The following is a 24209-nucleotide window of genomic DNA, read 5'->3' as shown; positions in this document are numbered from 1 at the left end:
TTGGTAATCAAATTTTGTTTTAAATTCTTGTAATTATTAGTTTGTGTTTGATGCTTTATGAATTAAATGTGTTTTTTTTTTGTGTTTGAAAAGTGTCACCCGCCTGCCGACACGCCGCTGCCGACGTCTGTCGTGCCGGTCCTCCTCCTCCGCCGCCTCCATTCAAGTATTTAATTAAATTCACATCATTTTGTTATAATTATTTGCTGTTAATTTTTATTAATATTCCAAAATTATTATTCATTATTAATAATAACATATAATTAACGGTTAACATGAAGCGTGGCAATATATTGCCACGGTTATTGTAACTGTGACAATTTTGTTTCCACGGTTGTTATTAAACCGTGGGAATATATTGCCACACTTTTTCTTAAACCGTGGCAATAATTTGCCATGGTATTCTTTAAACCGTGGAAAAATTTGTCACGGTTAAGGTAAAATTTAACCGTAGCAAACGTTTGCCACGATGCGTTTTCTGACGGTTTGAGTAAACCGTGACAAAACCGTGACAAATTCAATTTTGCCACGGTTTATGGCTCGCTAGAAGCGTGGCAAATGTCATTTTTTTTGTAGTGTTCCGTGTACGCCAAAAGTAATTAGAGTTGTCAAATTGAATTGAGCTCATTGGATTGATTCGTCTCGCCGGCCTGTTTTCACTGTTCTAATAGTCAGACAGTCTTTACAATCCTTGTTGTCATCTACAGAGCTGTTATATGAATTTGTTCAAGATGATATCCCAATAATTTTTTCATATTAAAGGTTTTGTTGAAAAAGACAAAATCTTGTTTTATTTTTTAAATTAAAAAAATGAGAAAATTGATTTTTTAGTCTTGTATGTTTGTCACTTTGCGATTTCGGTCCTTTATATTTTCAGATTTCAAATTTAGTCCGCTATCTTTATTTTTTTTTTGGCAATTTTAGTCATTTTTCTGATGTGACACCAATACAATGCTGATGTGAAAATGACGTGGCATTTCATTTTTGAATAAAAAGGATTGAAATTACCAAAAATCAAAACATGCATGACTAAAACTAAAATATGAAAACATAGATGACCGAAATCGCAAAGTGACAAATATAAAAAACAAAAATTACAAATTTCCCTTAAAAAATCTACGAACTTGTATTTTTAAAGAAAAAGAAATCTTCAACTAAAAACATATAATTAAAATATTCAATGCTTCAAGGTTTGTCAAGAGAAAAACATCATATTGTGAATAATTATTAATAGAATGCTCAAAATATAAATTAATAGATAATTTTTTTAAATACATGTGCAAATTGCATCTCTTATATATTCTACATATTTTTTTGTAATTAAATAATCATAAATATCAATTAAATAATATTAATTAATTTTTATAAAACTACACAAGAATAAGTCATTTCCTATCCATTATAGGATCATTTCAACATTAATAAACAATTATACAGAATAAGAGCACAATTAACTGATGTATAGGATGAATCCCAATAACATTTAATCGCGATGAAAAAAATCCCCAAAATTTGGGTCGGGACGAAAATAATATAAAATTCATGATATATGAGTAGAGAATTCGAGAAATTTTGTCAATCCTAAGAATTATTAATTCTATTCGCGTTATTTTATCTTATTATTTCATTCCTATGTAAGAATTATAAGTTCTATTCGCGTTATTTTATCTTATTTTCATGTAAATAACTTTCAACACCTTTTCTTTCAAAGTTGACATGATTTCTATTTATTATTGCTTCTTACATATGTAGTGGTTTCATAAAATCAGTTTTTGCAATTTTTAAAAATAAGTGATTATAAATTTTTCTTTCACAATTAAGAAAATCTTTGCTGCCTCTAAAAATAAGTGATTTTGGATTTTTTTCTTCACAAATTTATTTAATTTTTTTTTATTTTTAGAGGTTGCAAAAACTATCTAATACTAATGTGTGTTTGTATGGTGCTGGATGTTTGCCCAAACCATCTTGTGCACGATCTCTAGTATTTTATTATAATAGAAAGTGCGGTTTTCACTTCATTTGGTGAATTAATCCTGAATTTAAAATTATATATATCCTGTTTTCTTGTCTTTTTAACCAAAAAGAAAATCTATTGCTTGTATTAATTATATTTGAGTACCACACGCTCAAATCTCGTATGTAGTGCGAACAATTACTTTGTATCTTATAACCTAAATCAATATCATATTTGTACACTAAAAAATATATATTTGACACTGTTCATTTTAAGTTAATGGATGCTTCCTTCACATGGAAAATACGTGTACTGTATATTGGTCAAAATAATATATAAACTCATTCAATTTCTTTTTCTTTCCAAGAAGTAGACCACATATGTAAAATCAAACGTTTCCCATGCCCGATCCAGTGATATGGCGCCACCTTAAACAACGTGTGGGGAACGTAGCAACATATATATAAAATAAACCCCCCCCACCCCCCCACCCACCCCCCCCCCAAAAAAAAATATTAATTATCTCCAAGTCAATTTTGCTTTTATGACGGCGACTAAAGTCAATAGAGGCAAACTAAGTTTCAATATGTGATGTGAGTAATATATATTTTTTCAATGGCAGTCCTTTTCTTTCTTTTTTTTTTTGAAAATTATGGCAGTCCTTTTCTTACTCCTGTCATTGTGGGCTTCTTTGGAAAACAGATTTATTACAGAAGAAGGGAAAAACAAAAAAAAAGGAAAATGAAATTGAGATTGTGAAAGGTTTTGAGATTTATCCGTTTCAAAATATGTTCAATATTATAATTCACAATTTTTTTTAATTAACAATATATATCACGTATTCATGAATAATAAATGTTTTAATAAATCCAAACCATCATTTTAGTGTCATAGGTTCCAAGTTAGCATTAAACTTGATTCACCACTAATGCATGAAAGTCTTCCCACGGTTAACACTTTTGCATGGAAGTATGTAATTATTAAAACTAAAAAAAGGAGTGTAGTTTGGTCCCTATTCCAATAATTTTATAAAGAAAATGCATCATCATTTTAGAAACTGTGAAGGCGTAGAAGACTAAAATTAATATCTACATTTTCTAGAATCAAGAAAAAGTGTCAATGGCATGCACAAGATAAATCATTGATTCATCCGCTGCATATATATACTCCGTGGTTCTTAGAGATTGATGATGTCATTTGATCGAGGAGATACATAAAGTTTTGGGGGAGCAAAGATTAAGATAGTACGACAAATTTCCCAACTCAAGCTTGGAATAAGTTCCAGAAAAGAATGGGAAAATCCGAGAATTAATTAGGCATTTACTTACACTGGGTTTGGTAGGTGAGATTTGCATCGGGACCAATTACTACACATCATATTCCTTATCAATATCTCCTGTCTAATCTATATCTATATATGTCTAATCTATATCTATATCTATATATGTCTAATCTATATCTATATATCTTCTATGTATTATGGTTTCTTGTCAATAAATTGAAAATTAAAAAAAAAAAAACTTTTTCCTCCACTATCTCAATTTTTCCCCCCTCCATTATGATTTATTTATTTATTTAATTTAACCATTTATTTTCTTTTCACCTTAAATTTTGTATTTAATATATAATACAATCATTTTAATTGACAAAATTAATTGAAATATAATTTTATTATAAAAATAAATTATTTAGCACGTTGCTAGTTTGAATTAATGCTTGAACTTCTTGTTTTTTTTTTTTCATTTTTTTTATAACAAGTCAAACGTTTAGGATTCATCGTATATAAAAAACATGAGAATAAAATTTTACTAATATCTTATTGGCAATTACCAAAATCTAAAGTAAGAATATTAAAAAAATTAAGGCAATGGGCTTAATTTGATTTTTTGGGCTTGAAATGTTAAATATATAAAAACAAACAATTATATTATCGGTAAATTATATATTTATATATAGGAAAAATTGTTTTTTTGGTCTTTTATATTTGTCACTTTGCGATTTCAGTCTTTTATATTTTCATATTTCAGTTTTAGTCCACTATCTTTATTTTTTTGGCAATTTTAGTCATTTTTTCCGACGTGGAGCTGACGTGACACCAATTCAGTGTTGATATGGAGCTGACGTGTACAGTGTCACGTAAGCATTTTCGAATAAAAAGGTCCGAAATTGACAAAAATGAGAACATGCAAGACTAAAACCTAAATGTGAAAACATAAATGATCAAAATCGCAAAATGACAAATATACAAAACTAAATTTGCAATTTTCCCATATATATATTAATTTTTTTTGGCCCAATGTAACATGGGGTCATGAAACAATCATTTCTTCTGATTATACTCAAGTTTCGGGGGCCTGTAAACAACTAAGATAAAGGGTAATCGCATTCTTTCTAATATAAACAATTTTCAAATCCAAACAAAAAAATTAATCGAACCCTTACATAGCATTACAGTTCTGTCAATACTTAAAATACAATCCTTCAATGTAAAGATAAATAAATAGCATTCAATGCATTAACCATAGTTTTCAAAAATCATGTCGAATAAAATGCAGAGAATTACGTTATGTTTTTAGATGACTCAATAGAGGTAACTTATTATCAGACGATGTTTTTCCCAACTCAAACTCTTTTGAATCATATGCTCGAAATAATGCATCCTTCGGATCATACCCCCTAGTCGTAAAAAATGTTGGCTCGGAGGAAAGTGACACTGATATGGTAAAGCTGCTAAGCATCAAAATGATTGAAGTCATTGTTGGTCTGTCAACTGGATTATCTTGCACACATAACAGACCAATGTGAATATATCGTAACATATCATGTAACGAACCTAAACTAGCTCTTAACACAGGATCAATTATATCTTCAATGGTCCCTTGACGCCAACATTTCCATGCCTGCGAGATATTTTTCTTTTAAATAAACTAGCATTTAGTAGCATGTAAAATTGCATTTTTAGTCCACTATACTTGATTTTCGTGACTTTTGTTATTTATGTTATTAAATTTCAGTACTAATAATCATGCTATCTTCTAAATTTTTAATAACTTTAATTAGTCAATCTTTTCTTTTGTTTGCAATGCTGATGTGATATTACACATTAGCACTACATCAACATTGTTGATGTTATATCATCGTTTCGAAATTATTAAATTGTCAAAAAAAAGAAGATGGTATACTAAGTCTTAACTTTTACAAAATAGAAGACCAAAATAACAAAAATTCCAAAATTAATGACAAAATTACAATTTTTTCTAATAGCTAGCATCATGAAAAATATGGAAAGTTTCGATTCTTGAATTAAAGATGGTGATGCTAGAATGATAAAAGTTGATGATGCTAAAATATGTAATACTGTCAGTTAAACATGAAATTGTGGAAATATTATTAAAGACAATAAAAAGAGGGTGGGAGCAATTGTGAATGAACATTTACTTACCATACTCAAAAGGTCTTCCATGTTCTCTCCATTTTGAAGCGAGTGGTTTCTTTGGCCGGTTATGATTTCCAGGATTAGTACACCAAGGCTAAACACGTCGGATTTAACAGAAAATTGTCCATGCATTGCATATTCTGGTGACATATATCCACTATATAATATGCAAGATAGTAGTATCTATATATAAGTGAGGAATTCCATCACCTAATCACTAATCATAATCAAATTGCTATCATATAGGTACATGTATGGGAAGAAGTTTGCCAATCAATACAGTCGACAAACGAAATAGTAGCGTGGACCGGCCTTTAATTTGGGCGGGTTGATGAATTGTTAACCCAACCTACTTATTTGACAGGCCTAGCCATTTGTATTTTAGCTTTGACAAGGTGGCCTATAATATATTTGTTATTTGAAAGGGTTGAAAAATTATCAATTCAATCCTTTTATCTGATGAATTAAAAAAGTTGACATCGTAGACCTATCCTTTTTGACCGTTGTCTATGTGTGGGCCAAAGTCCAAACATTAAAATAGTACTTACTTAGTATGCAATTAGGATTAAGTAGCCTAAACAACAAAAAACGTGTAAAAAAAATTCATTTGGCCCTATATTTTTTAACATATTCGTTATTTACATTAATTTAATCCTAATTGCCAGCTATGTGTACGTCACACTCAAAATCTATTTATTGTTAAAAATAAAAATAAAAAATTGAAGTTTCACCCCAAATTAACCCTTATGAACCTACTGATGATTATGAATTATGAATATGTCCGTATTTGAAGTGAAACAACACTTACTATGTTCCCGCAATTCGGTTGGTATTTCCTTGAGTTTCATCCGCGGTGCACAACCATGCCATGCCAAAGTCTGCAATTTTGGGATTCAGCTCACCATCTAAAAGTATATTGCTGGCTTTAAGATCACGGTGAATTATTTTGAGTCGAGATTCTTCGTGCAAATATAGAAGTCCTCTCGAAATTCCAACTATGATCTTGCAGCGTCTCTCCCAATCCAAATAGTTGGGCTTGATTGGGTCTGCAATATACTCAATCACACTGTACACACTATAAAATAGCGAGATAAATATTGTTAGCTTGATATTATATTGCAATATTACCGAATATGAATTTTTCAAGACTCGTATTCTTCACGAACTCATAGACGAGAAGCCTCTCATTTCCTTCTATGGAGAATCCCAAGAGTCTAACCAGTTCGGTGTTGTAACCTGGACATTATCAAGACTTCATTCTTGAACTCCACGTCTCGTTGGCCCAAATCCATGAACAGTCTTTTTACGGCGATTTCTTGTCCATTTGGAAGTTTTCCCTTGCCAAATATTAACATATCCAAAATCCAATCTTACTTTAATTTAATCTATATATATGAATATGACCATGAATATACAATCAATATATGTTTGATTAATTACCTTATAAACAACCCCAAATCCACCTTGTCCTAGTTTGTTAGCATATAAGAAATCATTTGTTGCAGCTTTAATTCCGCAAAAATCATATCGTAGGGATTCAGCTACCATAATGTCATGCACAACTTCAAATTAAAAGGGGAAAATATTATATGTTTTAGCAAGTTTGCTGCCAAAGATCTAGCTTATACTTTCGGTATACGTAAACCATGAGGAAGAAAACTTACATCCGAGTTTTTCCTCCGACTTCTTCTTTCTTCTCTTCATCAGCAAGATGCCAACACATACAGCTGCCACAAAAAATACACCAATTGAAACCACAATGATAATGATCATTGGAGCTTTAGTACTATCGTCCTTTTCCCCTGCAGGCGGCGGTGTCGTAAGCGCCTGTAATTCTTGAAGCCCGGTTTCATTGTAAAAGGGCGAAACTTCATAACGAAGAATGCAGCTAGGCTTTAGAACTCTACACCCTCTCTTGTCTTTGCAAAATATCGGAACATCCGCAGTAGCCCCAATCAAACAACTACCGCAATCCTCTGAAGACAAATCCGGAGTACATTGAACCAAAGAAAAAGCAATCTGAAAATCTACCGAACTTCTATTCCCGGCTGCCACTTTCCTCAAAGAATTACCACCATTAGCAGCCTGGTCACCAAGATTGTCCAATAGCGTTCTAACATCCGCCATAAACTCGTGGGGACTCGAAGCATTCTCTGTATTCCACAAGTACCACGCTACACTAGCCTCCAAGATCCCGAACATGGGCTCATCGGAGTACCGTAACGTGCAGTATTCACTGAACTGAACTGCTTGTTTGTAACTTGGACACGACTCTACAATATCAGTGGTGGCATCTTGGATACAAGTGCGACAAGTACGGAGCTGAACGTCCCCTCTACAGAGAACAGAGGCGTAGACGGTATCCGGGTTCTGCCCCATTGAGGCGTTGTAGAATCCATTGTAATCGACGTTTGAAGATAGAGAAGAGAGGAGGGTGTCGAGGTTACTCCTATACGTGCTATTATTCGTGTAATTGCCGTTGTTGAAACACCAAGAATATTGCGCCGTGGCACAGGCTAAAATGTTTGTGAGAATCAAGAAAATGGAGGCGAGTTTAGAAATCATAACTCTCTGGATTAATTCAACACTACACAATTCAGGACTCTCAATGAGAATAATGGAATGCGTACACATTAATTTGTGTTGAAATCATTTGTATTATTCTTTAAACACTGGTGTGAACTTTGAAAGACACGCACTTGAGAAGTTTGAATAGCTGGTCAAAGTCTAGATTTACTCTTATTTACTATTTAATTAAAAATCCATCTCTTTTAAAAATTTTTGAACTTTTTATTTTAATTTTTTATAACTTTTTATTTTAATTTTTTAAAAAATATTATTTGACATATTTGCCCATCAATTTGTAGCAGATGAAGACGAAAAATATGTCATACATTTCAAGTTTGAATTTGATAAAGAGGAATTATTAGAGAAATATTAAGATGAACAAAGAAGTTGTATAGGTTCTAGACTTTTAATGACTTTTGTGGAGTTTAAAAGTCTAGAGGTATTCAATCTAGACTTTTATATACTCCATAAAAGTTTAGTGGCATTCAAGATGAGTTTTAAAAAATCATGTGGTATTCTAACTTGAATTTTAAAAACTCTATAAAAGTCTAGAGATATTCAACATGTCAATAGACTTTTAAAAACTTCAAAGAATTCAATCAAGTACAATAATTAAAGTCTAAGGTGCAACAATAACAAGTCAATAATTGTCTTTGGTTCAACCTAAAGATTTGGATTGACATTTTCAAACTCACACAGTTTTTTTCATTTCTATAAAATAGTCTATATATAATACTAGTCTCATACATATTTACTATATTAAAAATAATATATATACAGTTTCAAAAACAAATATATATATATATATATACAAACATATTTTTTTTCTATAATAAAATAAAAAATTTTATTATTAATAATTTTTCGAATTTTTACAAAACCGCACGAGATTTAAAATCATATTTAGTAAAAATTTTAAATAAATATTATAATACACGACAAAAAATATAATATTTTATTGATCATAAATTAAAAATAACAATAATTATTTTTTATGGTTAATTCATTATATAAAATTTGATGTTTAATTATTTTCTATAATTTTTTTAATCTGTAGCTTAATTTTTATTATAACTCAAAATATTCGATAGTGATTTTATTCACTTGAATATATATATATATATATATATATATATATATATATATATATATGAATATACATATATATTTATAATAATATGATGTATATGATTGATATATATTGACTTGATATATTAACGTAGTTTTAAAAATTTATTAACAAGCATATATATATATATATATATATATATATTATATAAATAAAGATACTACATAAAATTAAATATATTCAAATTTATAGAGTTAAATTAAATTATTAATTACAATAAATTTAATAATACTTATCAATTTTTGTAAACCAAATTGATAAGTAAAAATTATTTACATTGACAGATAAAAATATTTTAAAGAAATATAATTATTTTAAAGAAATATAAATAGAAGTTATTAACACTCGATTAATAATTCTAAGAATAAATTAAAATCATGAATTACAAAATTCATAAGATTCTAGAAAAAATTTACAAATATCAATAAAAGTCATGAAAAACAAATCTGCAAGATTCTGTGACAATCTTTAAAAATTTGTGAGATTTTATAAAAAGTCTATAGAAATCCATCAATTTTACAAAAAGTCTGTCATTTAAAAAGTCAGTAAATTTCTGCAACGAATACACCCCATTGGACTAAAAAACACCACTTAAGCAGATGAATTCGATAAAGACGTATTATTGGAGAAATTTTAACCATATTCTTCAGAATGATATATCACCTAGGATACAACTCGGTGATTGACATATCATTTTTCGACGATCCTTTATTTTTCGATGATTCAGAAGATTGAGTTGACCTGTTTAAGGATGACGATTTGCTTGTCAGGGCTTCATTTAAATCAGAACCTTGGAAGTTTGCATTGCTCGAGTTATAACCATGGATAGTAAAATGTGTTGTCTCCAATGGTACCGGCAAAGATATAGTGAAGCTGCTAAGCATAACAACAACTGAAGCCATCGTTGGTCTATCAACAGGATTGTCTTGCACGCATAACAAACCGATATGAATGCATCTCAGCATATCATGTAGGGTACTCGAACTATTTCTGAGCACGGGATCAATCACATTCTCAGTCATTCTTTGCTGCCAACTTTTCCATGCCTATGAAATACAAAGCATGCAAATTCCTCTTTAGTAAAGCATCATTCAACGATATCAAGCCTATTCTTATTTTTGGTCTTGTGAATACTTAAAATTTGGTATTAATTCAAGAAGCTAATATTTTTCCTTTTAATTATCACTTTTAGTCACTTTTCGTCAAATGCTAACTTGACACTAAATATTAGTATTGTGGCACTGACCGAAAGTTGAAAAAATTCAACTTATTAATTAACTATGCTATGACCACATGCACTCAATTATACATAGGCACACATGTGCACTTGTATGCACATTAACTACAGGTATGAATGAAGTGGATGACCCTAAATTCATGAAGCCGATCCAGATTAGACCGGGCTCGCTCCTGGTTAGCTAAATTTATTAATATAATAAAAAAAATATTTTATATTTAGAGTATATAAAATTATGAAAAATCATATAGAAAATAAAAGAGAAGGTTTTGTATTCATTTCATGTGGAGCACCCAACATATAAAAATATTGATATAAATGAAGCAAAGTGCTTACCAAACTCAAGAGGTTTTCCATATCCTCCCCATTCGATTGATTTCTTTGACCACTTACAATTTTGAGGACCAGAATGCCGAAGCTAAATACATCGGATTTAACCGAGAGATCTCCGTACATTGCATATTCTGGCGCCATGTATCCACTGCAATAATCATCTGATCATTAGTAGCTCATAAAAATCTTACTAAGTATGCATAAGCATGTAGCCTTCTTGAAACAAACAAGAGCTATGCTGCTAATCAACGGTGAACTCGGAATTTGTTTATTTTTAAAGGTTGCAATCACTATATAAATACAACTTGCGGTTCTGAGTTATTTTGTTGTTATATATCGTGAGAATATACTTACCGAGTTCCCACAATCATGTTGGTATTAGCTTGAGTTTCATCACTGAGAAACAACCTTGCGGTGCCAAAGTCGGATATTTTGGGATTCATATCAGCATCTAAGAGTATATTGCTTGCTTTCAGATCACGATGAATTATTTTGAGTCTAGATTCTTTGTGCAAATAAAGAAGTCCCTTAGCTATTCCCCCTACGATCTTGTACCGTATCTCAGAATCCAAATCCGAACGTTTTCTTGGGTCTACAGTAAGTGATGAAATCTAAAACATTAGATCAACTAGCTCAGTGAACTGATTGTCAATGTTAGAAAGTGAATTCGAGATCGCTAATCTCCTCAAGAATGAAGATTGAGAACAAAGAAGAAGAAGAATTTAGGGAGAGATATTGGCCATGTTTCTTATTGAATGCCCACAATTACAAGTCTTTTTCTATTTATACAATCAAGCAGTTAACTTTTGCTATAACCGTCTACCAACTACTCTTAACAAACTAACTATTATAACAATCTCGTATCATTACATTCTCCCTCAAAAACACCTTGGCCTCAAGGTGGAAGTCGGAGTATGTGCTCCAATAGTCGCAAGCTCATCCCAAAAAAGTTTCTATCAATGATAAGTCATTGAACCAATATTTGAGTGATGCATGTGTCCTTTGGCTTCTCTTCTCTTATGCCGGTACTCTTTGTCAAATGTTAGGTTATAAACTCATGAGGTGTGCATCCCAAAAGGCTTGCCTATTGGGTGGGGTTGCCTCATGAGTTTATAACTAACTCTTTATTAGTTTAACATTTCAATGTGGGATATCATAACATTGCCGACCCCTTGAGAAGCCGATATCCGCGGCGGCCTACTCTAAGCGACTTTCACTCACCTTTCAGTATTCAGTGCATGCACCTTAATCCGGCCTATAATTTTTTCAATTATCGACACTAATCCGATGGTAGCCCTTTCCTAGGTCTCCCCTTTCGCTACGTCGACTCTCAACAAGAGCACCAAATGTTAGGTTATAAACTCTTGAGGTGTCCATCCCAAAAGGCTTGCCTATTGGGTGGGGTTGCCTCATGAGTTTATAACTAACTCTTTATTAGTTTAACATTTCAATGTGGAAAACAAATGTTAGGAAGCGAATTCGAGATCGCTAATCTCCTCAAGAATGAAGATTGAGAACAGAGAAGAAGAAGAATTTAGGGAGAGATATTGGCCATGTTTCTTATTGAATGCCCACAATTACAAGTCTTTTTCTATTTATACAATCAAGCAGTTAACTTTTGCTATAACCGTCTACCAACTACTCTTAACAAACTAACTATTATAACAATCTCGTATCATTACATTCTCCCTCAAAAACACCTTGTCCTCAAGGTGGAAGTCGGAGTATGTGATCCAATAGTCGCAAGCTCATCCCAAAAAGTTTCTGTCAATGATAAGTCATTGAACCAATATTTGAGTGATGCATGTGTCCTTTGGCTTCTCTTCTCTTATGCCGGTACTCCTTGTCGTATCATTACCCACCCCATGAAGAAACACCTTGCCCTCAAGGGGGAACCGATAAAAAAGGCATTGACTGTAGCCAAGAATCGATATCTTCCCTTTTCTTCTTTTTTTTTTTCCATATTACGACCACTGTATCTTCTAATTAACTCGACTGTGAAGTGAACACTGCTTCTATATGAAATTATCATTTTAATTGATTGAATTCTATGTATCCTTGAGTTTTGCTCTTGAATATGGGCATTTCTGAATCGATGAGCAGACATTGTTCCATGAAGTTCAAAAATAGGATATGTCTTCACCAGCCACGTTACACCCTCCAATTTACCTTTTTTACCTGCTTTTGCAACTCCGACGTGATTCACGGCAAGCCAAATCGCAGCACTCCTTTCATCTTGCGGCCGCTCCTGTGCAGCAAATTTCATTGTCACGCTTTGCACCATGGATGACTTCTCCCCGCTGGTTGATTTTTTTCCAGAATCAATAGAAACAACATCATATGTAGGATAACATGCCGAGTTATCGCCAATTGAATGAATATCATCGTAGTCAAGTACCTTCACCATATCTCGAAACTCAATCTGACCCAGGATCTTCTGATGAGAATTAGTACCAAAAAAAACAGTAGGATCCTCGCATGATTTCAGTGCAACCCTATCCTTGTCAATCGTGCTCACTTCTCTTGTTGACTGAATTTTCGAAGGAATTGTAGGGAACACTGGTGGAAGAGAAGAAAAGGGGAGGTTCCTCGGCCCCTTAACATCAATAATCTTGTTGGGCAATTCATCAAACATATGGTGGAACTCTATTGATGAATCAGGTTGCATCACTTCACTTAATATACCAAAAGAATTCACATTGTCCGATACACCAAATTGTTTTTCTAAAGCCAACAAAAAGCCTTTCCAACAAAGGAAGAACTGAATTTTATGCATCTCTTCATACCAAACTAATGCATCACCATCCAAATAAAAAGCAGCAGTTATTAGGCGTTGTGGATCCGGAGTGTTATAAAATTCAAAATACCGTTGAATGGATGAAATCCAAGCCCTTGAATTCTCGCCAGAGAATCGCGGTGCCACTAACCACATCGATTTGGGATGATTTGAAGAATCTAAATAAGAGTGATTCCACGGTGGGTGGGAATGAGGGCTGGCATGCGCAGAAGATTGAATCGCCACGGGTTGCTGGGGTGGCCGATGAGGAAAACTTCTCAACTGGGATTTTCGATTTCTGTAACCCAATTTTGTAGTCCATCTTCGAAGTCGTGACCGATTCAATGCTCCTATGATGTTTTTCGATCAATAATTTGGAATTTTCATGTATAACAGTGAGTTTGGATAGAATTGCATCTAATGTTGTACCCTCATCCATGATAATTTGCTCACGATTTTCACCGGAATGCAGCAACAATCTCAGAAATATGAGATGAAAAGAAACGAGAGCACCAAATGTTAGGAAGCGAATTCGAGATCGCTAATCTCCTCAAGAATGAAGATTGAGAACAGAGAAGAAGAAGAATTTAGGGAGAGATATTGGCCATGTTTCTTATTGAATGCCCACAATTACAAGTCTTTTTCTATTTATACAATCAAGCAGTTAACTTTTGCTATAACCATCTACCAACTACTCTTAACAAACTAACTATTATAACAATCTCGTATCATTGTCATTGGAATTTAGATGGAAATAACATTAGAATATCACCAAATATGAATTTGTCGAGGCTTAAATTCTTAATGAATTCATATATGAGAAGCCTCTCTTTGCCTAGAATGCAGAAACCCAAGAGTCTCACAAGATTACGATGTTGTAGCTTGGCCACTAGTAAGACTTCATTCTTGAATTCTACATCACCTTGTTTTGAATCCATGGACAACCTTTTTACACCGGTTTCAAGTCCATTCGAAAGTATTCTCTATATATTACCAAATATACTAACATATTCAAAAACCAATTGTATATATATATGTGTGTGTGTATTATATGGATAAGGCAATAGATATATACTACAACATGTTTTATGGAATCTATATATATAATGTTTGATAATTACCTTGTAAATGGCACCAAATCCACCTTGTCCTAGCTTGTTAGCATCTGAGAAATCATCAGTTGCAGCTTTGATTTCGCAAAAATCATATTGCAGAGATTCAAATATATTAATCCCTTGAGCAGCTTCAAATTCAGAAAGCGATATTTCAGCGGAATTGCTACCAAAGCTTGAAGGTTAAGTTTGGAGAAAGATGAGGAAAAAACTTACAATATTATTCAAGATTTTCTGTTGGCTTCTTCTTTGTCAACAGGAATCCAGCACCTACAGCTAGTATTAGAGACACAATAACTGAAACAACAATGATGACGATGGTTCGAGTTTTACTAGCGTCCTTTTTTCCTGTAAGTTAGCAATGGATTTCAATTGTATTTCTGAATGTACGTATATGCACTTTTAACTATGAAAGAATTAGGCCAAACCAAATATAAGCTATAAACATGACAAAAAAAGAATATCAATTTACTATTACAAGGACGTTCGAACCATATATATATAGTTCATACTCTCATAGTGTTTGGGAGTAAAGCTTAGAAGGGCTTTACTACCTATATATATATATATATATATATATATATATATATATATATATATATATATATATCATTAGTTACCTGGTGGAGTACTCGAGGTCGAGGGGGGTACTGTTCCATTAAGTGTCGTCTGTAATTGTTGAAGCCTGGCTTCGTTGTAAAAGGGAACATCTTCATAACGAAGAATGCAGTTGGGTTGTTGTATTCGACACCCTCTCCTCCTGTCACAATATGTTGGAATGTTCCTAATAGACGCGACCAAACAACTGCTGCAATCTGCCAAAGACAAATCTGGGGTACATTGAACCAGTGAAAAAATATTCTGAAATTTTTCAGCAGTTGTATTCCCAGCCGCCACCTTGCGCAGGGAACCACCATTTGACGCCTGCGAACGAAGATCGTTTACTAAAATGTCAAAACCCGCCATAAACTTTTCCAGACTGGAGATATTCTGTAGACTCCACCCGGCCACCTGTGTATCAGATGGCATCAGTATCCTAAACATGGATTCACTAGAATACCGCAACATGCAGAGTTCATCGTACTGGACGGCATGTTTGTAATTTGGACACGATTTTACTATCTCGACGGTGGCATTGTCGATACAGCTTCGACAAGCATCAAGTTGGATGTCCCCTCTACATAGCACATTGGCATAGACTGCATCGGGGTCATTCCCCATGGAGGCATTGTAGAAACCATTATCATCTACACTTGAAGATAGAGAAGGGGGGGCTTCAAGATTGGACTTGTATACGCTATTGCTTGTGTAATTACCTTTGTCGAATCAAAATTTATCTGCAGTAGTTTCAAGGTTTGTGACAAGGAAGAAAATGGCAGACAATAGTTTGAAAATCATAATGATTAAGAGACTACTCTGTTTGGTGGAAGAGTACTTTCTTGAACATTATAAAATTGTGGTTTTTTCTCATACTTTGAATTGAATCATATAATTTATATATTCACTTAGCTATTAACCAATTTCATCACAAAAACTGTTATATTTCAGGGTTGACTCGAGACGAAGACTTGGGCAACTTGGCTTAAGGAGAAGGACAGGAGTAAGCCAGCACAAATGGAGTAATTTAGATCAAAATTGTATGGAAAAATTGCAAATTTAGTCCTATATGTTTGTCACTTTGCGATTTTGGTTCTATATGTTTTCACATTTCAGTTTTAGTCCTGCATGTTCTGATTTTTGGCAATTTTGGTCCTTTTTATTCAAAAATTCTTACGTGGCACTGTACATGTCAGCTCCACATCAGTACTGAATTGGTGGCACATCAGCTCCATGTCTGAAAAAGGACTAAAATTGCCAAAAAAATAAAGTTAGCGGACTAAAACTGAAATCTTAAAATATAAAAGACTGAAATCGCAAAGTGACAAACATACAGGACCAAAAAAGCAATTTTCCCAAATTGTATTTGTACTCTAAAAATACATTTAGAATGAATCATACAAGTTTATGATCTTTATTTGCAAAAAAAAAACATTCACTTATTTTAAATTGATTTAATTTAATAACATGCATGTGTTTGGACTCCATCTTCGGGTCCTTTAATGATGATCGCCAAGTAGAAGTGAGCATTTAGTTAATTTGATTAACAATTGAATTGAATTAACCAAATTTTGTTTCGAAGTTAAGAAAACTGAATCAAATTTATACTAAAACCGATTTAACCAAATCGAAGCAAATATTGTTACAAGTCTACGAAGACAACCGAGTCTTCACGCAATGTTTCCGTAATAAATATGTCTTTTCATGTGGTGCTCCTTTTCTAGTTTCTTTCTCGGAATTCCGAGATCTTAATTAATTTGAAAATTATATATTAATTAGTCAATCTTTATGACTTATCAAGGATTTTTATGGGATTTGGTGGGATTTGAAATTACAAATACTTTTTTGGTGTTTGGTAAAATGAGATTTCGAAACGGGATTGATATTTGATGAGATTTCATTTAACTGAATGAAATTCTTATGAAATTGGTTGAATTTTGTGGGATTTCATAGGATTTGGGTTTTAAAAATAATATTTTTTTTTCAAAAAATTATATTATATTAATTACTTTTAGATTTCAAGTCTTCTTAAAGTTAATTCAGGTAACTGCTGTTTCAAAAAATTATATTATGTTAATTAGTAGTTGAAGCAAGGAAAAAGTTACAAAGCATAATCATGGAGCCTCCATAAAGTAAATTAAATCATTAATGTTCGGGATTGGGAAGGAGATAATTTCTAAATCAAAAAATTGATGTAATTTTTAATAGGTAAAAAAAAATTCCCCAAGGACATTAACTTGTGATAATTTATAGAACGTGTAGTAGTCTAAGCTCCACATTTCATGAATCAAGACAAGTTGCTGATTCCAAAATCCATTCAATGCCAGTTGGGGTTGGCTATTTCCACGGCTACTGAAATAGAAAGCTTACCTAGTTCCCACAATTTTGTTAGTATTGGATTGAGTTTCATCCACAGCAAATAACCTTGCCATGCCAAAGTCTGCAATCTTGGGGTTCATATCTTCATCTAAAAGTATATTGCTAGCTTTGAGATCACGATGAATTATTTTAAGTCGGGATTTTTCGTGCAGATATAGAAGTCCCTTGGAAATCACCCATATGATCTTGACGATAGGGTCTGTATACTCAAGTACATGCATAAATTTCTTGAGCTATATGTATAGCCACAAACAATAATTACCATGAACTGAAGTAAAAAGGACATTGAAATATTATTACGGAATAGAAATTTGTCAAGGCTTCTATTCTTGACGAGTTCATAGACGAGAAGCCTTTTCTTGCCTTCCATGGAAAAACCCAAGAGTCTGACGAGATTCTTGTGTTGTAGCTTGGACGCTAAAAAGACTTCATTTTTAAATTCCATGTCACCTTGCCCAGAATCCAAGGATAATCTTTTTACAGCGATGTCTAGTCCATTCAAAAGTTTCCCCTATCAAGTATTACCATTAATCAGTCCCTAGCTACTCCCTATCTATGTTATCACAAATATTTCATATATCTATATATGTAACACAATACAAAACGTTTTAAATGGAACCAATATACTGAGTTACCTTATAAATGACACCAAATCCACCTAGCCCCAACTTTCTAGCAAATGAGAAATCATCAGTAGAAGCTTTGATTATGGAAAAATCATATTGTAGAGATTCAGCTACGTTAATGTCACGTTCAGCTTCAAATTAAAAGAGGAAGTTTTAGTGAAATTGCTGCTAAAGCCCGAAAATTTTGTTGGTCAAAAGATGCGATAATAACTTACGCTGATGATCAAGTTCATCTGTTGGATTCTTTTTATGTCTCTTTATCAGCAGGATACTAGCAAATACAGATGCTATTAGACCCAAACCAGCAGAAACAGAAACGAAGATCACAATTCGATTGTCAGAATCTTTTTCCCTGCAAAATATCATCACGGATTTGAATTATTTTCCTATTCCAAAATAATTGAAGTTTTTAATATATGTTAATTGTTTCTTGTATACGTACTCTTGATTACGTTTCATTTTCAGTAAACATCAGACCATAACTTTTCGCCAATCCATTGCACAAATCATGTTTTTTATGTACAATTTTAAATCTGAAGAAATATATATGTAATTCATCTTGACGTGCTTAGTAGAAACGATAGATCAAAAGATCAAAGATCGAAGTAAACAGAGAAATTATCAATATGATTCTAGCTAGAATCTTGATTTAGTACTATAAAGGCCCAAGAGTACATAATATCATCTCTTACCTGGAGTTGCCAGCTAAACCTGGTGGTGGCATCTGTGGCGGGCGCAGTGGCGGCGTTGGCAGCGTTGCAAGCGCCTGTATAATTCATGAAGCCTGGTTTCATTGTAAAAGGGCATATCTTATAACGAAGATTGCAGCTAGGCCACAGTACTCTACACCTTATGCAATTGTTGCAATATGTTGGAATATTCAAAGCAGCCACAATTAAACAACTAGTGCAATTATTCGGAGACAAATCAGGGGTACACTGAATTAACCAAGCTAGGAGAAAATAATCAGAAAATTTACAGAGCTTCTATTCCCAGTAGCCACTTTCCTCAGAGAACCACCATTAGCAGCTTGCCTGTGAAGATCGTCCAGTAGGCTCGCCAAAAACTTTCCAGAACTCGAGGCATTCGTTTCACTCCACCAGTACTCTGCCGAAAACGTATTCAACATCCCGAACATAGATTCATTAGAGTACCGCACCAAGTAGAGTTCATTCCTCGGACGGCTTGCTTGTAATTTGGACACGATTTTACTAATTCCGCAGTCGCATTTTGGATACAGCTATGGCATTCTTCTGGCTGTATGTCCCCTCTGCATAGACTGTATCCGGGGAGGCGTTGTAGAATCCATTGATATCGATGTTTGTAGGGAGGGAGGAGAAGAGTGTTTCCATATTAGCCTTGTACGTGCTATAATTGGTGTAATTGCCGTTGTTTATGCAGTTATATTGTGCTGCGGCGGAGGCCAAAAGATTTGCAAGAGTTAAGAAAATGGAGGCAAGCTGATACTAGATTGTTATAATAGTTAGTTTGTTAGAGTAGTTGGTAGACAATTATAGCAAAAGTTAACTGCTTGATTGTATAATAGAAAAAGACTTGTAATTGTGGGCATTCAATAAGAAACATGACCAATATCTCTCCCTGATATCTTCTTCTCTGCTTTCAATCTTCATTCTTGAGGAGATTAGCGATCTCAAATTCTCTTCTTAACATTTGGTGCTCTCGTGGCTTTTCATCTCATACTTCTGAGATTGTTGCTGCATTCCCGTGAAAATCGTGAGCGAATTATCATGGATGAGGGTGCAACATTAGATGAAATTCTATCCAAACTCACAATCCTACATGAAAATTCCAAATTATTGATCCAAAAACATCATAGGAGCATTGAATCGGTCACTACTTCAAAGATGGACTACAAAATTGGGTTACAGAAATCGAAAATCCCGGTTGAGCAATTTACTCACTGGCCACCACGGCAACCAGTGGCGATTCAATCTTCTGCGTATGCCAGCCCTCATTCCCACCCACCGTGGAATCACTCCTATTCAGATTCTTCAAATCATCCCAAATCGATGTGGTTGGTGGCACCGCGATTCTCCGACGAGATTTCTAGGGCATGGATTTCATCCATTCAACGGTATTTTGATTTTTATAACACTCCGAATCCACAACGCCTAATGATTGCTGTTTTTTTATTTGGATGGTGATGCACTAGTTTGGTATGAAGAGATGCATAAAATTCAGTTCTTCCTTTGTTGAAATGGCTTTTTGTTGGCTTTATAAAAGCAATTTGATGTATCAGACAATGTGGATTCTTTTGGTATATTAAGTGAAGTGATGCAACCTGGTTCATCAATAGAGTTCCACCATATGCTTGATGAATTGCCCAACAAGTTTATTGATGTTAAGCAGCCGAGAAACCTCCCCTTTTCTGCTCTTCCACCACCGTCCCCTACAATCCCTGCAAAAATTCAGTCACCAAGAGAAATGGGCACGATTGACAAGGATAGGGTTGTACTGAAATCATGCGGGAATCCTACTGTTTTTTTGGTACTAATTCTCATCAGAAGATCCTGAGTCAGATTGAGTTTCGAGATGTGGTGAAGGTACTCGACTTCGACGACATTCATTCAATTGGCGATAACTCGGGACTTTATCCTCCATATATATGATGTTGTTTCTATATATTGATTTTGGAAAAAATTCAACCAGCGGGAAAAAGTCATCCATGGTGCAAAGTGTGACAATGGAAGTTGCTGCACAGGAGTGGCCGCAAGATGAAGGAAGTGCTGCGATTTTGCTTGCCATGAATCACGTCAGAGTTGCAGAAGCAGGTAAAAAAGGTAAATTGGAGGGTGTAACGTGGCTGGTGAAGACAGATTTTATTTTTGAATTTCATAGAACAAGGTCTGCTCATCGATTCAGAAATACCCATATTCAAGAGCAGAACTCAAGGATACATAGAATTCAATCAATTAAAATGATAATTTCATATAGAAGTAGTGTTCACTTCACAGTCGACTTAATTAGAAGATACAGTGGTCGTAAGATGAAAAAAAAAGAAGGAAGGAAGATATCGATTCTTGGCGGCAGTCAACGACTTTTTGATCAGTTCCCCCTTGAGGGCAAGGTGTTTTTTCATGGGGTGGGTAATAATAAGACAAGGAGTACCGACATAAGAGAAGAGAATCCAAAGGACATATATGCATCACTCAAATATTGGTTCAATGACTTATCATTGACAGAAGCTTGTGACTAAGCATATACTCCGACTTCCACCTTGAGGACAAGGTGTTTCTAAGGGAGAATGTAATGATACGAGATTGTTATAATAGTTAGTTTGTTAGAGTAGTTGGTAGACGGTTATAGCAAAATTTAATTGCTTGACTGTATAAATAGAAAAAGACTTGTAATTGTGGGCATTCAATAAGAAACATGACCAATATCTCTCTCTGAAATCTTCTTCTTCTCTGCTTTCCATCTTCATTCTTGAGGAGATTAGAGATCTCAAATTCGCTTCTTAACAAGAGCGGCCATCTAGTCTGTAGTAACCCAGATTTCATTTTAAGATAATAATATGATAATCATGATTAAGGGTCTAGTCTAAACTGCTGAACTGATGAGCAGCTAGGGAATATGAGCAGCTAGGGAAACATGAGCAGCTAGGGAATATGAGCAGCTAGGGAAACATGAGCAGCTAGGGAATATGAGCAGCTAGGGAAACATGAGCAGCTAGGGATTATACAGCTAGGGATTCTACGGCTAGGGAATTCTGCTGTTAGTCTGTTAGGGAATTTCGTTACTAAGGAAGTTTGAAAAGCTGCTAGGGAATCCCGACCTGCTATTAAGGAATCCTGACCTGCTTCTAGGGAATCCCGAACTGCTATTAGGGAAGCCCGAACCCTCCAGGACAGGCAGGCAGGTGTGTGGACGCTTGCATGAATGACAGTTGGCGCCTAAGCATGAGCTGTCAATAATGGTAGTGACTCAGCTCAAGCATCTGATACGTGGCGTGCTTATAGGAGCTCGGACGTCTCGACGTCAGTTCAAGAATCCCGATCACCCCAAATATTTGTCTATAAATAGGAGCTAGGGATTCAGTTATTTTAGACATCACTTCCATCTCACTTCATATCTTAGCTCGGGAAAGAGTATCTCGGGAATTCGGGAAGGAATAGCTCGGGAAGGAAGAGCTCGGGGTCGGACCAAGAGACCAGTTTGGGTCAAGCTTGAGACCAGGTCAGCTCGGGAGTTGACCTAGGACAACTAGGGGTTGTCTTTTTCCAGCTTATTCAGACTTCGGTGTTAAGTACGTACACATTGACTGAGATTGCCAGCGAGTATACATGTTTATATGTTGCATTTATTTGGCATTATTATATGACATGATATATGATTTACCATTTTTCATATTCATATGTCATGTGCATATACACGTTGAGCCTATACCTTGTTATACCTGACTATAGAGCCGCTCATCTCTATACTCGATAGTCTATCACTGAGGGTAATGCCACGGCGGGGGCATTTATGTCTGTCTACTCTGGTGTACTAGACGAGTGTGGTTGCACCCAGAGGTTGATCCGTGCGGTGGCAGCACTCATGTGGCGCCGGTACTGAGCATGACTTTTCGGATGACCCTTTTCCAGTCATCATGTTGCATGCATTATATACATATGTTTACTCATGTCTATGTACTGGGCGTTAGCGCTCACGTCCTAGTTGTTATCTTGGACACCCTATTCCCTGGGGCAGGTCGCAGGATGGACGAAACTGGTAGTTCAAGGCAGGACTAGGGTGCAGGAGCCTTGAGGAGTTTTTTTTATGCAGCAGGATTTGATATAGCTGTATAATGTTTACTTTTAAGAATTTTGATATGGTTATATCACTACAGATTTAAGCCTGGATTTTATTACTAAGCTGATATGTAAATTATGGTTATGTTTCCGCACGTTTTACTCTGTTAAGTTCTTTTGCTGTATTAAGTTTAATGCATGCTATTAGTTGCCAGTTAGTAGGTGATACCATGCAGGGTCACTACATTTTTGGTATCAGAGCATGCATAGAATTTAGGATTAGTACTTGGGATTTAGTCTAGTAATTCTTGCGCATTGGGATTTTAATGTGCAATTCTTTTCAGGATATAGCTGACGAGAGTCACGGTAGTGTTGGCCAGGGAGGTGGTCATCATCATCGTCGCCATCATCATCAGGATGATCGACATCGTTCTCATGAGGGTAGACGTCGCTATACTATTAATAAGTTCATTCAGGTAGGACCAAAACCCTTGGTGGGAGGCGAGAATCCTGAACAGGCGAGGAGTTGGATGTCTAAACTCGAGAGTACTTTTCGTGCTTTCGATTGTACTGAGGATCAGAAGCTGGAAGTTCTAGAATTCGTTCTAGAGGATCGAGCACGTTTTTGGTGGGATGCCAAAGCTGCTCAGACACGTACTGAGAAAGGACAGGTGACTTGGGGAGATTTTTGTGAGCAGTTCCAGAAAATGTATTTTCCTCCGGCTGTTCGCCAAGCACGATCTATGAAGTTGCTTACTCTGAGGCAAGGATCAATGACTATTGATCAATATCAGCAACGATTTCTTGATCTGCTACCTTTCAGTCCTCATATCAATAAGAGTGATGCGTCGAAGTATGATATCTTTCTACAAGGTTTGAACCAAGATATCTACTCTCAGGTTGTCGTCTGTGATGACCCGGTATCTTTTGAGACTTTGGTGAACCGTTGCCGTCTTGTGGAAACTAGCAACAGGCGAGCACAGTTGATGATGCCAGCACAGCCTAGTGGATCTTTTGAGCCTCGAGCTCAATCTGTTGTGCAATCTGGACCTACGTCTTCTTCTACTCCTACTTCATCTGGATCTCGTGGTTCACGAGGTATGTTCCGTTTTGGGAAGAAGAAGAAGAAGGACGAATTTTGTAGCCATTGTGGAGGGAAGCATCCTGCTGCTTCATGTCGGAGGGCTACTGGGGCTTGTTATATTTGTGGGCAGTAGGGACATCTGCGGAGAGATTGTCCTCAGCGCATGGGTTCTGCTAGTGGATCGGGATCACAGGTTGGATCTCAGGCTTCTATTGTTCCACGTC

At 34.8% G+C, this 24209-nt stretch overlaps 3 pseudogenes; all 3 read right to left on the bottom strand.

The window, feature by feature from the left end:
* Positions 1-4347: 4347 nt before the first annotated feature.
* Positions 4348-7970, bottom strand: LOC140881086 (cysteine-rich receptor-like protein kinase 15; annotated as a pseudogene).
* Positions 7971-9746: 1776 nt separating this feature from the next.
* On the bottom strand, positions 9747-16377 carry LOC140877625 (cysteine-rich receptor-like protein kinase 6; annotated as a pseudogene).
* Positions 16378-17508: 1131 nt separating this feature from the next.
* LOC140877624 (cysteine-rich receptor-like protein kinase 7) lies at positions 17509-20123 on the bottom strand (annotated as a pseudogene).
* Between the last annotated feature and the right edge of the window lie 4086 nt (positions 20124-24209).

Source organism: Henckelia pumila, chromosome 2, assembly GCF_033568475.1.
Source record: "Henckelia pumila isolate YLH828 chromosome 2, ASM3356847v2, whole genome shotgun sequence".
Lineage (NCBI taxonomy): Eukaryota > Viridiplantae > Streptophyta > Magnoliopsida > Lamiales > Gesneriaceae > Henckelia > Henckelia pumila.
This window is presented reverse-complemented; position numbering and strand designations above follow the sequence as displayed.